The sequence below is a fragment of the Rhinatrema bivittatum genome, chromosome 16 (assembly GCF_901001135.1).
Source record: "Rhinatrema bivittatum chromosome 16, aRhiBiv1.1, whole genome shotgun sequence".
Classification (NCBI taxonomy): Eukaryota; Metazoa; Chordata; class Amphibia; order Gymnophiona; family Rhinatrematidae; genus Rhinatrema; species Rhinatrema bivittatum.
In genome coordinates, this window is record NC_042630.1 from 5,636,932 (window position 1) to 5,645,256 (window position 8,325).

An 8,325-nucleotide genomic window follows, 5' to 3' on the forward strand; every position below is an offset into this window, starting at 1 on the left:
CTGGGAAACTGAGACCATCCCTGTTCCTGGTCACCTGGGCATAGTCTCCAAGCATCCTATGGACCCTGAATGAGAGCAGCAGACTAGCAGAATCTAATTGAGCTCAATAGGAAAACAACACAAAAAGAAAGACAGCACTGAAAAGACAAGCACATACATGGGCTGATACAATAAACTGCGCGGGAGAGCCGGCAAGCGCCCGCTCTGCTGACACGCACACAGGCCACTCTCCTGGGCGCGCGATTCACTAAGGAAAGGTATGCAAATTAGGGTCCGTGGTAATAAAGAGGTGCTAGAGGCTCTGGCGCGTCCCTAGCGCCTCCTTATTGACAGCAAGTGGCAGCTGTCAGCGGGTTTGGCAGCCGATGCTAAATTTTACCGGCGTCGGTTGTCAAACCCACTGACAGCCACGGGTTTAGAAAATGGACGCCGGCTAAATTGAGTGTCCGTCTTCCAACCCGCGGGCCACGGGCAGATTTTTTTTATCTTTGGGGCCTCCGACTTAATATCGTTATATTAAGTCGGAGGGTGCACAGAAAAGCAGTTTTTACTGCATTTCTGTGCACTTTCCCGGTGCCGAAGAAATTAATGCCGACCTTTGGGCAGGCGCTAATTTCTGAGACTAAAATGTGCGGCTTGGCTGCACATTTTACTTTCGGTATCACGCAGGACTAACTAATAGGCTCATTAACATGCATTTGCATGTTGCGGGCGCTATTAGTTTCGGGGGGGTTGGCCACGCGTTTTCAACGCGCTATTACCCCTTACTGTATAAGGGGTAAAAATAGGACGTCCAAAACACGCGTCCAAATGGGGGTTAATGGTGCGCTCGGCCTGAGTGCACTTTACTGTATCGGCCCGACAGTGAAGAAGGGATACCTACCATAAAAGGGACTCTCTCTTTTAGAAGAGCCTGAAAATAGAGGAAATATCACAAAGACTCAATTTCTTGAGATACAAACTTGAAGGTTGGTCACAGAGTAAACTAAAGACAAATACACAGAAAAGTGATATCTGACTTATAGTTGGCTTCCGTTCAAAATTCTGAAAAAAGAGAAGAAATGTTAAAAGCCTATTTATTCCAATTGGCATTTTAGGATTAGTTGTTTATTACTACTTTTACTGCTGAGATGTATTTTTATGTTTTACTGCTTGACTTAGCACGTTTACGATTTTTATGGCATAAGATAGACTGCTGCTATGAATCACTCCCTGAGCACGTCTGAGGTACTTAGGGGTAGATTTTAAAAGGTGCACGCAGGTCCCGGCGTGTGCACATGGACGCACTGATTTTATAGCATGCGTGTGCCAGCGCATGCATGTTATAAAATCAGGTGGCCATGCACACATGCACGTCAGATTTTATAATCCACACGTGCATGTGCAGTCGGCGCATACAAGGGGGGTGAATTTTTGCAAAGTCTGCATGGCGATGCAATCGGGCCTTACCCAGTTCCCCCCTAGTCCACTCCAATTAAGGAGTGGTCTGAGAGGGACCTTCCTAACCCCCTGCCTAACCTTCCTTCCCCTTCCCCTCTCCTCCCCACCCCCTAAACCTAACCTACCTTACCTCAATTTTTTTAGTTTATTACCTACTGCTCCTCGGGAGCAAAAATAATTTACACATGCCAGCTGGCTGCCGGCGCGTGCTTCCTCAGGACTGTGGCTAATGGCCATTGTGCTGGCCAGCCTCTGTCCCTCCCTGCCCAGAACTCACCCCCTCTCCCCAGCCCACTCCTTTCTCAGGGCCTGGCACTTGTGTGCGTATCGTCACTTAAAGGCGTGGCTGGGTCCTTTTGAAAATGCACATAAGTGACAATTTTTATGCGCACGGCTGAGTTAAAATTCAGCCGTTATAGTTTTATTGTTATTTTATGTTATGTTTTACTTGTTTTTTGTATTGTTTTATATGAGTTGTTACCTTGTATAGGTTTTAGGTATGTAATGTTTGATTCTATGTTCATTGTGTTTATGGATTCTATTTGATTGTGTTTGTTTCTTGTAACCTGCCTAGCACTGCAGATAGGTAGGGCTATAAATTTAGAAGTAAGTAAATGTAAAAATTGTTTCTAAAGTATTTCCATGCTAGAAAAAAGTTTGAAAGTCTTCAAGTTCAAAATGTTGTCTAAGTGCTGATTCATGTAATAAAAGAGAAATTTTTCTTGAAATATTGTTTCACAGGTACCTGCTGAAAGAACTTGAATACTTGTTTATTGTAATTCCTAATTGTTTCCTTTTTAGTAAAAATAAAATTGTTAAACCTGTTACTTAGCAATTGGTTATGTCAGAGGTTCTCCAGATAACATCCTCTACCAGGACGATTGTCCTAACTTTATCCCTACTTCTCCTCCCTACCCCTAGGAGGCATTGCTGGGTGGATTCTGGACCCCATTTCTGCACAGGAGAGGGCATCAAACAGTGCACCCTGTGAGATTTCATCTGGAGACTTTGCAGCACAGAAACATTGACTACCCCACCAACCTCGGCCACAAGAAACAGAGGGAGCTCGGAGAGGCTTCTCAGTATTATCAGCAAGAGATGAGGTCTGGGAGGGACTGAGCAGTGGTTTCACTAGCCCCTTTGATAGACAGCATCATCCAGAGCTCTTCTGAAAGAGGATCTGGATCCGGAGGGTCTTGCACCAGCTCTAATAATTTTAGCAGGTACAACAGAGGAGGGGAATACTCAGGTGTGGCAATCCTGCTTAGGATCACACCCAGTTTTGCCTGGGGCTTACAGTCCATTGAATTTCTATTTTTAGCTTCCATTGGAGTCCTTTAATCTTTTCTAACATAGAAATTTCATTTCTTAAAGTATTTGACATTTGAGTGGCCATCATGCTGCCATATCAAATACATTGTGCATACCCTCCAAAACTTAGACAGTACTATCATAAAAAAGTGGAGGTAATTCAATAAACATATATACCATGTCTGAATTCAATTGAATCTAACACTTTAATCAAATACGCCAGTGTTTGGTGAGGGCCCAGGGATCGAAGCTCCGTACCCTCTGGTAAAAATCTACTGCAAAGGTCACACCCTTGCCAAAAACCAACAGACATTCAGCAGGCCATTAAAATGCCAATTGGCAATGGTTAGCCATAGGAGCCCCCGACACACCCACACACATATACTGTGGCTCCCCCTTTCCCTATCCACAATGCAAATATTAACAAAGGCATAAACGACTACAAAGAAACAGACCCACCGCACCCAGTGTCTAACATCCCAAGCCTGGGGGACTTTAATATCGAGCAGCGGGACTCCAAGCCCCTCTTCCCCAGGTTGGACTTTAATCTCCCTATGCTGGCTGAGGAGGACGCTACAAATACCAGACGCACGGAAACGTAAACCAGAGGGGACTGTTTTCTCAGCAACTGCCAGGGGTTGCCCTACTGCTCTCTATGACTGCAAAAGGTCACACTGCATCTCGCATTTATAAATATTTGAAGAAAATCCAATTTATTCATTACATAAGCTTGAAAAAAAGCTTGGGCACATGAATTCCCGCTGGCAGAAGAGTTTCCATAGGGTCGCTAAGGATCACTATTGGAACAAAACTATGTGCACCTCTCTCTCTCCTCCCAAATAACCTAATCTATGAGTTTTCTAGTGCACCGTGCAATTTGGTTGCCTTAAGAGCATAAGAACATAAGAACATGCCATACTGGGTCAGACCAAGGGTCCATCAAGCCCAGCATCCTGTTTCCAACAGTGGCCAATCCAGGCCATAAGAACCTGGCAAGTACCCAAACATTAAATAATATCAAGCTACTATTCCTTATTGATTAATAGCAGTTTATGGACTTCACCTCTAGGAACTTATCCAAACTTTTTTTAAACCCAGTAACACTAACTGCTGTAACCACATCCTCAGGAAATGAATTCCAGAGCTTAAATATGCAGTGAGTGAAAAATCATTTTCTTCAATTTCTTTTAAATGTGCTACTTGCTAACTTAATGGAGTGCTCCCGGTCCTTCTATTACCTGAGAGAGTAAATAACTGATTTACATTAACTTGGTCAAATCCTTTCATTATTTAGTAGACCTCTATCATATCCCCCCTCAGTTGTCTCTTCTTTAGTCTTTCCTCATAGGGGAGCTGTTCCATGCCCTTTATCATTTTGGTCGCCCTTCTCTGCACTTTCTCCAGTGCAACTATATCTTTTTTAGATGTGGCAACAGATTTGCACACAGTGTTCAAGGTGCGGTCTCACCATGGAGCGATACAGAGGCATTATGACATTTTCCGTTTTATTCACCATTCCCTTCCTAATAATTCCCAACATTCTGTTTGCTTTTTTGACTGCCGCAGCACACTGAGCCGACGATTTCAATGTGTTATCCACTATGATGCCTAGATCTCTTTCTTGGGTTGTAGCACCTAATATGGAACCTAACATTGTGTAACTACAGCAAGGGTTGTTTTTTCCCTATATGCATCACCTTGCACTTGTCCATGTTAAATTTCATCTGCCATTTGGATGCCCAAACTTCCAGTCTTGCAAGGTCCTCCTGCAATGTATCACAATCTGCTTGAGATTTAACTACTCTGCATAATTTTGTATCTTCCACAAATTTGATTACCTCACTTGTTGTACCCCTTTCCAGATCATTTATAAATATATTGAAAAGAATGGGTCCTAATACAGATCCCTGAGGCACTCCACTGCCCACTCCCTTCCACTGAGAAAATTGTCCATTTAATCCTACTCTCTGTTTCCTGTCTTTTAACCAGCTTGCTATCCACAAAAGAACATCACCTCCTATCCCATGACTTTTTAGTTTTCTTAGAAGCCTCTCATGCGGGACTTTGTTGAACGCCTTCTGAAAATCCAGTTACACCACATCTACCGGTTCACCTTTGTCCACATGTTTATTCACCCCTTCAAAAAATGTAGGAGATTTGTGAGGCAAGACTTCCTTTGGGTAAATACATGCTGGCTGTGTCCCATTAAACCGTGTCTATCTACATGTTTGGAATTTTATTCTTTAAAACAGTTTCCATGATTTTTCCCAGCTCTGAAGTCAGGCTCACCAGTCTATAGTTTCTCGGATCACCCCTGTAGCCCTTTGTAAATATCAGGGTTGCATGGCCATCTTCCAATCTTCAGGTACAATTATTTTAATGATAGGTTACAAATAGATTGAAATAGGTCTGAAATTTCATTTTTTAGTTCTTTCAGAAGCCTGGGGTGTATACCATCTGGTCCAGGTGATTTACTACTCTTCAGTTTGTCAATCTGGCCTACCACATCTTCCAGGTTCACCGCAATTTGATTCAGTTCATCTGAATCATCACCCTTGAAAACCGTCTCCAGAATGGGTATCTCCTCAACATCCTCTTCAGTAAACACCAAAGCAAAGAAATCATTTAATCTTTCCGCGATGGCATTATCTTCTCTAAGTGCCCCTTTAACCCCTCGATCATCTAACAGTCCAACCAACTCCCTCACAGGATTTCTGCTTTGGATATATTTTTTTAAGTTTTTATTCTGAGTTTTTGCCTCTACGGCCAACTTCTTTTCAAATTCTTTCTTCGCCTGTCTTCTCAATGTCTTATATTTAACTTGCCAATGCTTATGCTTTATCATATTTTCTTCTGATGGATCCTTCTTCCAATTTCTGAATGAAGATCTTTTGGCTAAAATAGCCTCTTTCACTCTCCCATACTTGTTGGTCATGTTGTATGGCTAAAGCAACACTTTTTCATCTTTTACTATTGATACATGATGAATTCCTTTTGGCAGGTTGTGTGGGAAAAGATTTTGCAAATAAGCTTAACTGACACACACAGTTTTTGACACTAAATTGTTACCGTTCTATGATGGCACATGAGTAATCTATACCACTCGTATTTTTCGTTAACGTGCCTTTTTGTAAACCGTTGTGCTGGTTATCTAACTCAACGATGGTATAGAAGAGTTTTTAAATAAATAAAATAAACAAATGTTGTTTTTAACTTCTCCTTTAACATATGATATTATTATTCTCAAATCTCTAGTTTTACAACCTAAATTGTCATATCCGAAAGCAAACTTGCTAGATATTTTGCTATCTGTTGCCACTAAGATGGTTTTAGCTAACTGGTAGAAACCAGCAATCCTTAATGTTCATTTTTGGTGAAATACAGTTTGCATGTATTATAAATATGAAGTAATGAATTGCAATGTGGCGATCAATAGGCCATTATTTCCAATTTTAATGTGCCTCCTTTTGTTAATCAAAGCTGATTAATAATATGGCCTCTGCTATTAATTGCATCAGTAGCATGGGATCTTCTTAGTGTTTGGGTACTTGCCAGGTTCTTGTGGCCTGGATTGGCCTCTGTTGGAAACAGGATGCTGGGCTTGATGGACACTTGGTCTGACCTAGCATGGCAATTTCTCATGTTCTTATGTTCTTATGCCTCAAGCTGTATGGTTCTCTGTCTTTGATCTTTTCTTGGCTGTTAATGCCAAATGATATTTTCTTTTGGTGTGGACTCCAGAATGTTCCCGTTAAGTAATGTGTCCTTTTTATGATACGCCTTGGCTTTCTCTTGTTTTGTTCATGTATATTTTTTGTTTCAATAAAAAGGTTTTATTGAAAAATAAAAAGATGGACTTGTGTACCTGCAAATAACTGTGAATTCTCCTAGAAATTAAAATGTACCTTTTATTTATTTAATGCACTGAGTATTGAATTTGGCTCTTCTCTTTCCATTTTGGTATTGCATCTTCCAGTGATCTCAAGGCAGCAAAACTTGTAACCATAGAGATAGCAGGAGAAATATAAAGTAGTGTGCTGGAGACTTTGGTGTAGCAACGCCCACCCCAGGATCCTAACCTCCACCTTCCAAATGTCCCAACACTGAAAAATTATGGGAATGTAAAGTCAAAAACCAGGATGGAGTCAAAAGTCTCCCTTCCAGAAACCGGGCCTGGATGGGGGAGCCTAAGCCAGGGCCTACACATTCCCAAAGCTCCTCTCTGTAGGGAAGAGAATAGCAATGGGGAGATGCCTGTTCTGTGGAAAAAAGAAGATGCAGATTTATCAACAAAAATAAAGGCCAGGATTATTACTGGGAAAACACTCAGGGCACCAGGCTCACCACTATCATGAGGACATCCTCACAGAAGCTGATCTGTCATGCAGGGATGATGAAACGCTGCCATCTTGTGGGATTGCAGACTCATTTCCTGTGGAGAAAGTCAATTTAAAGAAAACTTAAAGGAGAAGCCACGCGCGGATTCCTTTTCTTGTCAAACTGTTGTAGCTGTTTTGGTCCTGAAAACGTAAAAGTATGTACATACCATGATTGTGGGGGTCATTTTAAACATAGGTCACACAGTCCTCTAAAAGGCCAATTCTGTGGGTAAAGCACCAGTCCCAGACACATGCACAGACACAGACAGAACCACACCCCCTCCATGCACATGTGATCACCTGTATGAAGCCCGCACACACTGATATGTACACTCACACACCTGCACGCAAGGTCCAGGGCCAGTCCCAGACACATGCACAGATACAGACAGAACCACACCCCCTCCATGCACATGTGATCACCTGTATGAAGCCCGCACACACTGATATGTACACTCACACTCCTGCACGCAAGGTCCAGGGCCAGTCCCAGACACATGCACAGATACAGACAGAACCACACCCCCTCCATGCACATGTGATCACCTGTATGAAGCCCGCACACACTGATATGTACACTCACACTCCTGCACGCAAGGTCCAGGAGCAGCCCTTTCCGTACTAACAGGATCCGTATTTCTCTTTCAGCGCCGTGGCATGTTTATGGCTCACGAGCTGCCTCACACTGACTCTCTGTTGAGAAGGGATGGGTGATGGCCTCCATATCCCGAGTAATTGTGGGCACCAAGCAGTGGCACAGGGAATCGAGGAAGGTGAAGTGTATTCTGTATCTTGGCGAATAATTCCATCTGTCGTTACAAAGATTAACAAAGCCTACACTGCACTCTCAGCCCCTGTGTTCTCTGCATTTTGCTGCTCTAGAAGCGTAAGAACGACCGGACCCAGTCCTACTCTGCTCCTCTTTGCCAGTTCTGCTCAGGTAACGGGAGGCAGGAGGGAGGGAGGGAAGAAGGGGATGCTTTGTGGGTTTTTCATGCTCCACACCTAAAATCTTTCCAATCAGACTTTTATTTCTTTTACAAAGTGTCGGGAGCTCTGGCAGAATCCATCACCGTGGGGAAACCATGTGTTTGGGCCACAGGAGAGTGGTGAGGGCGGCATGTGCGGCAAGAGCATGGCATTTAGGGAGGGGGTGCGAGACACCACTATCTCTGTGCCTGGATCAGTCCTGGAG